Raw genomic sequence first — 9,635 nt, 5'->3', positions numbered from 1 at the left:
TAGAGATGTTTGTCAGAATCTCATGGGACGCAAGTGGAAAACTGCAGGCTTTGAAGGTTGTGTCTCCAGTAGAGCGGTATTCATGGAACCTCCTGACTTAGAATGCTGCTACGTTATCACTGGAATAAGAATGCAGCTAGTTGAAAGCTGGCTTCTAGGCATGCTTCCTCGTGAGATATGAGCTAAGAGCAAGACCCTCACGCATCCTGACTGCCTGTAGACATAGCTCCTAACATCCTTATGTTACATGCTGGAAGAGGTTGTGTGAACAGCATGTGGAAGTGTCAGGCCTGTACTCTCTGTATCTGCATTCCATACAGCGATTGCCAACTACTTGTTCAATGAGAGTGTAGCTAGGTTCTAACTCCCATAAATGCGTGGCTAGCAGACATCTGCCTCCAAGGCATACACAGTCCTGAGAGATGAGCTTATGGCCTGTACCTCCCACATTCTGACGGTCTGTATGCTTTGCTTCCGCAGGATTTCGTTTAATTCGGGACAGAAGTGGTGTGAGCAGCAAGTGTCTCCAAGGTCGATCCAGCTCCTAGTGGACAGCTGCCTCCAAGGCATACACCCTCCTGAAAGTTGAGCTTTCAGCCTCTACCTTCCACATGCTGACTGCTGTATGCTTCCCTTCCACAAGATTTCGTTTGATGTGGGACAGAAGTGGTGTGAGCAGCAAGTGTCTCTAAGCTCAATGCAGCGCCTAGTGTACAGTTGCCTCCACGGCATACACACTCCTGAGATTGGAGCTTATGGCCTATACCTCCCACATCCTCCTGACTGCATGTACACTTCACTTCTAATAGGCCTAGGTTTGATGCGTGAGAAAAGTGGTGTGAGAGGGAAGTCGAATGTACAGGCCAGAAGACTGGTGTCTCCAAGCTTAATCCAGCGCCTAGCAGACAGCTGCCTCCAAGGCAGACAGACTCCTGAGAGTTGAGATTATGGCCTTTATCTCCCACATGCTGACTTGCTGTATGCTTTGCTTCCTCGGGATTTCATTCAATGCGGGACATTAGTGGTGTGAGCAGCAATTGTCTCCAAGCTCCATCCAGCGCCTATCGGACAGCTGCCTCCAAGGCATACATACTCCTGATAGTTGAGCTTATGGCCTGTACCTCCCACATGCTGACTGCCTGTACATTTTGCTGCCACAGGATATCTTTCGATGCGGGAAAGAAGTGGTGTGAGCAGCAAGTGTCTCCAAGCTCAACCGAGCGCCTAGAGGACAGGCATACACACTCCTGAGAGTTGAATTTATTGCCTTTACCACCCACATGCTGAAGGCCTGTACGCTCCGCTTCCACAGGATTTCGTTCAATGCAGGACAGAAGTGGTGTGCACAGCAAGTGTCTCCAAGCTCAATCCATCACCTAGTGGACAGCTGCCTCCAAGGCATACACACTCCTGAGACTTGAGATTATGGCCTGTACCTCCCACATGCTGAGGGCCTGTACCCGTCGATTCCACAGGTTTTCGTTCAAGGCGGGTCAGTAGTGGAGTGAGAAGCAAGTGTCTCCAAGGTCAACCCACCGCTTAGCGGACAGCTGCCTCCAAGGCATACACACTCCTAAGAGTTGAGATTATGGCCTGTACCTCTCACATGCTGACTGCATGCAAGCTTCGCTTCCACAGGATTTCATTCAATGCAGACCAGAAGTTTTGTGAGTGGCAAGCGTCTCATAGCTCAATCCATCGACTTCCGAGGAATTCCTCCCTTAGTTTGGAGCTACATACTAACTTCCATACCTGAGAAGCTAGTTGAAAGCTGTCTCCCTGGGGAACTTCCTTCTACGAGTTGAGCTCACACGTGGTCCCTCCCAGTTGCACACCGCCTGCAGATGGGAGTTTCGAACATCCTCAGTAGAGATGTTGGTCAGAAGATGGTGGGAGGCAAGAGGCAAGCTGCGGGCTTGGAACGCTTGTGACTCCGAGTCCAGGAGAGCAGTTTCATGAAACCTCCTCACTTGGAATGTTGCTGCCTTTTCACTCCAATGAGAATGCAGCTAGTTGAAAGCCGGCTTCTAGGCATGCTTCCTTGTGAGAGCTGAGTTCAGGGCAGGACCCTCCCGCATCCTGAGAGCCTGTGGACTTAGGTCCTAATATCCTTAGGTTGGATTCTGGCAGAGGTTGTGTGAAAAGCATGTGGAATTGCCAGGCCTGAGGTCTTGTGTATCCGGGTTCAATACAGCATTTTCCAAACATCGTCTTCAATTAGAGTAGAGATAGATTTTAACTCCCATATGAGGGCCTAGGGGACAGCTGCCTCCAAGGCATACACACTCCTGAGAGTTAAGCATATGGCCTGTACCTGCCACATGCTGACTGCCTGTATGCTTAGCTTTCACAGGATTTCGTTCGACGCAGGACAGAAGTTTTGTGAGGGGTAACTGTGTCTTAGCTCAATCCAGCGATTTCTGAGGAATTCCTCCCTTAGATAGGAGCTACATACGAACTTCCATATCTGAGAAGCTAGTTAGAAGCTCTCTCCCAGGGGAACTTCCTTCTGCGAGTTGAGCTCACACCCAGGCCCTCCCAGTTCCACACTGCCTACAGATGCAGTTTCGAATATCCACACTAGAGAGGTTTGTCAGAAGCTTGTGGAACACAAGTGGCAAACTGCAGGCTTGGAACGTTGTGTCTCCAGGTGCAGTAGAGCGGTATTCATGGAACCTCCTCACATAGCATGCTGCTACGTTCTCACTCCAACAAGAATGCAGCTAGTTGAAATCTGGCTTCTAGGCATGCTTGCTTGTGAGAGCTGAGCTCAGGGCAGGACCCTCCTGCATCCTGGCTGCCTGTGGAGTTAGCTCCTAACATCCTTAGGTTCAGTGCTCGCAGAGTTTGGTTGAAAAGCATGTGGAGGTGGCAGGCCTGTAGTCATGTGTATCCGAGTTCAATACAGCGATTTCCAAACACCGTCTTCAATTAGAGTGGAGTTTGGTTCTTTTTTTTAATTTATTTTATTTTTTATTTTTATTATTTTATTTATATTTATTTTAATAAATTTATTTTTTATTGGTGTTCAATTTGTCAACATACAGAATAACACCCAGTGCTCATTCCGTCAAGTGCCCGCCTCAGTGCCCGCCACCTCCCCCCCACCTCCCCTTCCACCACCCCCAGTTCATTTCCCAGAGTTAGGAGTCTCATGTTCTGTCTCCCTCCTTGATATTACCTACTCATTCTTTCTCCTTTCCCCTTTATTCCTTTTCACTATTTTTTATATTCCCCAAATGAATGAGACCATATAATGTTTGTCCTTCTCCGATCGACTTCTTTCACTCAGCATAATACCCTCCAGTTCCATCCACGGCGAAGCTGTCCTGACCCCCAAAGCTAGGCTGAGATGAGTAAGAATATGGAGAGGGCAGCAAGTCACAGGAAACTGGAAACCTCCCGGCTCCGCAAGCTGCCAGCACCCTGCGCCGAACAGGAGTGGCCTGGGGGCGCCTGGGGGCCTGACTTCGTGGCCCGGCCCAGCCCAGGGCACGTCCGCTGAGACCTTCCCGCTACGAGGCCTCCTTTCCAAGAAGAGTAACTCCAGATCCCGGCTCAGGCTCACGGAGGACGCCGTAAAGCCAGAGACTTGGGGAAAACTTATTGAAACAATCGAATTTTGAAAAATATAAATGACCCATTCAGGAGGATGAAAGGAATTGAAGTCATCCAGCCCCCAGAGGGGCGGAGAGGGCAGAGGGTCTCCCCCCGGGTCGTCCTCCGCCTTTCTGCCCAAATTCTGCCGGAATTTTTCAGACTTTAATTGCGCAGGGCGGCCGCGCATGTTGACCCACCGCGTGGGCGACCCGGTTTCACGCCCAGCAGGATCCGGGCCTGGCTCTGGAGGCCAGCGTGTCCCCAGAACCGCTTGGCCGCCCCCGCCTTCGGCCCACCTGTGCCACCCGAGCCACCGGCACCTGGCCCCTCCCCAGCACTGCTTCCTCCCCCCCACCCCCGCACCCCTTCCTCCCCCCCTCATCCCTGCCCCCCTTCCTCCCCGCCTGTCCCTGCACCCCTTTCCTGCCTCTCCCCTCCTCTGCCGCGAGGGCAGGAGGCCCGGGACCTAGGCAGCTGCAAGGAGCCGGGACGGAGAGCCTGCCTTGGGGATGCTTCTCAGGCGACTGGCACGACGAGCCCGGAGGGGGGGCTCAGTATCTGCCTTCGGAGCCGCCGAGCCGGCGAAGGGCTCTAGCCGCACCCTGCTGTACACCAAGAACCTGGCAGTGACCCTGGCCCCCCGTTCACTCCGGGTCCCCAACATCCGGCCAACCCAACATCGCCCAGCGGGCTCCTCACACTCACTATTTTTCTTATTGCGGTAAAATAGACATAACAAAATTTACCATTTTAGTGTATGAACTCGGGGGCATTTACCGCATTGGCAATACTGCGCGGACACCAGCACTACCTTGTTGGAGAACGTTCTCGCCACCGGGACCCCGCGTCCTGCCCAATTCCTGCCAACCTCGCCTGCGCTCTCTGCGTGTTCCGGGCGCGAAGGCCCAGCGCAGCGCGGCTCGGCTCGGCTCGGCCTCCTCGGGACGCTTCGGGCTGAGCCGGAGCCGCTGCCAGCAGCGCCCGTGCCCCTCCGCGGCCGCCTAGTAACCGCGCGTGTGCACATCGCGTTTTGTCTTCCACTTCTCAGTTCAGAGATACCTGGTTTGCTTCTACATTTGGGTGATGGTGAATAGTGTTGCTATGAACATTTGTGTATGTTTTTGTTAGAACACGTTATTTTATTTTTTTAGAGATTTTATTTATGAAAGACACAGCGAGAGAGGCAGAGACACAGGCAGAGGGAGAGGCAGGCCCCAAGCAGGGAGCCCGATGTGGGACTCGATCCTGGGACCCCAGGATCAGGCCCTGGGCTGAAAGCAGTGCCAGACCGCCGAGCCACCCGGGATGCCCTGCTTTAATTTTTTATTTTATTCTGTGTGTGATTTGTTTTTTCCCCTCTGGCTGCTTTGAACATTATTTCCTCATTATTGATTTTTGGCAATTAGATTGTGGTTTTTCCGTATGGTTCTTCTACTCGGATTTCATTGCGAGTCTTAGATCAGTGTGCTTATAGTTTTAATCCCACTTTGGTGTCTCTGGTAACCTCTGCCCCGGGTGCATGTGCGCTGAACAGCTTGGTGTGGCTCCACACTGTACTGAGCCTCTGGGCAAGGATTTCTGGCTGACCTTCAGCTTAAGAAGCTTCTACTGCTACATCCTCAAGTTCATCCATCTTTTCCTCTGCACTAGTCAGTTAATCCCACCCAGTACATATTTCATTCCAGGTATTTTTCCCCTATAAAAAACTCCGTTTGATTTTTTTCATCTTTCATTTCTCTTCTCATCACATCCCTGTTTTTTCTCACATCTTTGGGCACTTGAAGCTCATTTGTAATAGCTGTCTTCATGGCCTTACCACTAACTTCATCTTCTCTCTCGTTTCCTAGTTTGTTTTTAATGACTGATCTTTCTTGTGATGGGTCCCATTCTCCTGCTTCTTCATTTGCCTAGTGATTTTTGACTGGATGCCAAACATAGTGTATTTGTTATCACCAAATGCTGGATTTATATTCCTTTAAAGAATATAACACTTGGCAGGCCATTTAAGTTACTTCTGGGTTACTGTGATCCATTAGAATTCTGATTTTTCAGCTCCTTTAAGGGAGCTGTAGAGAACTCATTAGCCTAAACCCAACTTAACCCTACTTTTTTTTCTATTATTGAAGTTTGATTTGCCAACACATAATATAACACCCAGTGCTCATCCTGTCAAGTGCCCCCCTCAGTGCCCATCACCCAGTCACCCCATCACCGCCCACCTCCCGTTCCACTACCCTTTGTTCATTCCCCAGAGTTAAGAGTCTCTCATTTTTGTGTCCATCGCTAACTTTTCCCACTCAGTTCCTCTCCTTTCCCCTTTAATCCCTTTCACTATTTCTTATATTCTCAGTATGAGTCAAACCATATAATGATTGTCCTTCTCTGACTGACTTACTTCACTCACATAATACCCTCCAGTTCCATCCACATCGAAGCAAATGGTGGGTGTTCGTCCTTTCTGATGGCTGAGGAATATTCCACTGTATACACAGACCACAGCTTCTTTATCCATCATCTGTCGATGAACACCGAGGCTCCTTCCACAGTTTGGCTATTGTGGACATTGCTGCTATAAACATTGGGGTGCAGATGTCCCGGCATTTCACTACATCTGTATCTTTGGGGTAAATCCCCAGCAGTGCAATTGCTGGGTCATAGGGCAGGTCTATTTTTAACTCTTGGAGGAACCTCCCCACACAGTTTTCCAGAGTGACTGCATCAGTTCACTTTCCAACAGTGCAAGAGGGTTCCCCTTCCTCCACATCCTCTCCAACAGTTGTGGTTTCCTGTCTTGTTAATTTTCACCCTTCTCACTGGTGTGAGGTGGGATCTCATTGTGGTTTTGGTTTGTATTTCCCTGATGGCAAGTGATGCGGAGCATTTTCTCATATGCTTGGTGGCCATGTGTAGGTCTTCTTTGGTGAAATTTCTGTTCATGTCTTTTGCTCATTTCATGATTGGATTGTTTGTTTCTTGTGAACCCCACTTTTAAGGCCTGGCCCTTCTGGGGTCTCTACTGAATGTTCCAGGTATTCAGTGAGATCTCTCTACCCTGACTTGTGGGAAATTAAATGGTCTTCAGGCCTCTATGAGATCTGAAATTTATTTATGTCGTGGCTCCCTGTCAAGTATTCCTTTCTTGGAAGTTGTTGTCCAGACTAGTGGGACTGCACCATAGGCATAAATAAGATCAGTATCGAGCCTAAATCTCAAGAGAGACCCTATGTGGATATCTGGAGGTCTGTGTAACTCCTGCCTTTTAAGTACTCTGGTCTGGAAAGTTTAGCTACCTTGATCTCTCTATACTTCAGTCTCTATCTAGGCTTCTCCTTTTGCACCACAGTCTGGTCATTTCTCGCAGGCAGAAAGCCTAGGTGGTGGTAAGGCTCACCTCATTTTTTCCCTTTCTCAGATTTGTGTTGTCAATTGTCCAAGCCTGAAAACTGTTGTTGTTTTATATGTATATGTTGTTGCCAATTTTCGAATTGTTTGTTGGGGCAGGTACTTCTGAATCATCTTATCAATGAGAGCACAGTAAGCGCCCCACTCTTTCTCTTTGTGCAGCACTAGGGTTTATTAAGCTGTGCCTTAGCGCAGATGCTGGGCCTCGCCCACGGTGCTCTCCGGGTTCAAAGCCCAGAGGAACTGGCAGTTCTTCCAGAGTAATCACACCAGGAAATTGAGAGCGAAGCAGATATGGTACACAACCTCATTATGTGTCACCTCCACGCGGCCATGGCCAAGGCCAGACACAGCACCTTTTTCATCTGGAATTTGATTCTGGACTTTACTTCATCCACTTTGGCCACCATATTCTCCTTGTGGGTCAGCAAGAAGGGGAACTGGCTAGCCCAAGATTCAGGCCTGGGCCCAAGATTCATGGGATCTGCTTGATCAGAGATTCTGAAGCCAAAAAAAGAAAGAAAAGAAAAGAAAAGAAAAGAGAAGAAAAGAAGAAAAGAAGAAAAGAAGGAAAGGAAAGGAAAGGAAAGGAAAGGAAAGGAAAGGAAAGGAAAGGAAAGGAAAGGAAAGGAAAGGAAAGAAAGGCATTATATGTCTTGGCCAGCTTCTTGACTAATTTTTTATTCTTGTTGAGTTCCTTCAGTGCCTCAGTGTCCATGGGGGAATGCTCACAGGCTCGGCCTCACCATAGCACTGCTGCTCCCCCCGGGCACATGTGGAGAATTTGGAGGCAAGGAATGGAGTTAAGCCTGATGGTGCCTGAGAAGAGTTTGTCCTTCTAAGGTCTTAATTCCTCAAGCTGATGTACAGTTCCACCATCCCCCAAAACATGGGTGCTCGTGCTGGCTCCCATGCAGGACTTCCTGCACCGCCTCATACAGGGCATCTTGGGGGACTGCTGCTGATGGTGCTGTGCCACAATAACCAGAAGGGACTTTTTAAAATATTTTATTTATTCATGAGAGACACACAGAGAGAGGCAGAGGGAGAAGCAGGCTCCCTGAGGGAGCCCGATGTAGGACTTGATTCCAGGACCCCGGGATCACGCCCTGAGCCAAAGGCAGATGCTCAACCACTGAGCCACCCAGGCACCCCAAGTGCTCCACTCTTAAGTGAAGCATTGGATTACCAGATTGAGGGAGCCCCCAGGACAAAACACAGACACTGAAATAAAAGGGGAAGAGGAACCAAAAAACAAAACAAAACAAAAAAAAAACAAAAACAAAAACAAACAAACAAAAAAACCCAAACAAACCACCTAGCTAACGCAGAGAACAAAGTTAAAAAAAAAAAAAAACTTTAATGAAAAGCCTAAAAACCACCGAGAAGATACTGCATCCCCGAAATCACAGAAGGCCATGATTTTTTTTTTTTAACGGAGGGAATAAGAAAGTTTTGGAAATTAAAAATATGCTAGAAGAAAGAAAAAATTCAGTATAAAGCATGAAAGGTAGAATTGAGGAAATTTTTCAGACAAAAAGACAAGGAGAGAGAAAATACCAGAGAAGAGACAAAATCACCACAGGATCAATCAAGAGAGCCCAGATTTTCAATTCAAAGTCTTTAGAAAAAAAAGAACAGAGGAAAAAAATGGAGGACAGGAAATTATGGAAAAAGAAAAGAAGATTTCCCAAATAGGAGCATGAGCCTCTGGATTTAAAAGGCCCACTGATGACACAACTCAATAAATTAAGGAAAGATCCTCACCAGGTAAGTCATGACTAAATCTCCGGATGCCTCTGCAAATGAGAGGAGATGCTCCCAATAGCACACGAGAGGCAGGGCCACAGACAGCGCTAGTGACCACAGCTTCTAAGACATGGTCGTCACCTGGAGATTCATACCCTGATGAACTATCAGGTGAATTTAAAGGTATAATAAAAATATTTCCTAACCCACACAGCAACAAAAATTTGACCCTCCATTCAGTCTCATGAAGCAGCAGAAGGATGTGTCCCATCAATCACAGTGACAACCCAGGGGAAAATACAGGGACCAGAAGATGAGGCATCCCGAACAAGAGATTGTGGGAACCCCCTGGAAAATGCTGGAGGTGGAGAACTCCAGGGTCACAGCTCTGCAGCCAGCCCAGAGGACGATCAGCGTAGAACGGGAGTGGGACGCGGCAAGGGAACGTGCAGAGGAGGTGGCAAGGGGACCTGATTACTTACTTGATGTGAGTGACTGCACTGCAATGAGTTTTTATTTAGCATGGTTTTTTTTTTTTAAGATTTTATTTATCTATTCATGAGACACAGAGAGAGTCAGAGACACGGAGAGAGAGAGGCAGAGAAGCAGGCTCCCTGTGGGGGAGCACGATGCAGGACTTGGCCCCAGAACCCCGGGATCACAACCTGAGCCAAAGGCAGATGCTCAACCACTGAGTCACCCAGGCATCCCTATGCAGCAATTCTTTAGAATTATGAAGGCAAGTAGAAAAACTGAAAAGATTTGAAAGTGGTTGCTCTGGGTGGTGGGAGTGGAGATCAGGAGGGTCTTGAGGAGTGACTGTTATTTTTTGTTTTAACCCTGTATTTCTGTTTGATTTTTAAAATTCTTTATTTATTCGTTCA

At 48.4% G+C, this 9,635-nt stretch overlaps 1 pseudogene; it reads right to left on the bottom strand.

The window, feature by feature from the left end:
• Window positions 1-7,188: 7,188 nt before the first annotated feature.
• Window positions 7,189-8,400, bottom strand: LOC112919600 (large ribosomal subunit protein uL1-like; annotated as a pseudogene).
• Between the last annotated feature and the right edge of the window lie 1,235 nt (window positions 8,401-9,635).

This window comes from Vulpes vulpes, chromosome 14 (genome assembly GCF_048418805.1).
Source record: "Vulpes vulpes isolate BD-2025 chromosome 14, VulVul3, whole genome shotgun sequence".
In the NCBI taxonomy this organism is placed as follows: Eukaryota; Metazoa; Chordata; class Mammalia; order Carnivora; family Canidae; genus Vulpes; species Vulpes vulpes.
Note: the sequence above shows the minus strand (reverse complement) of the source record. Positions and strands in the feature narration are given on the sequence as shown.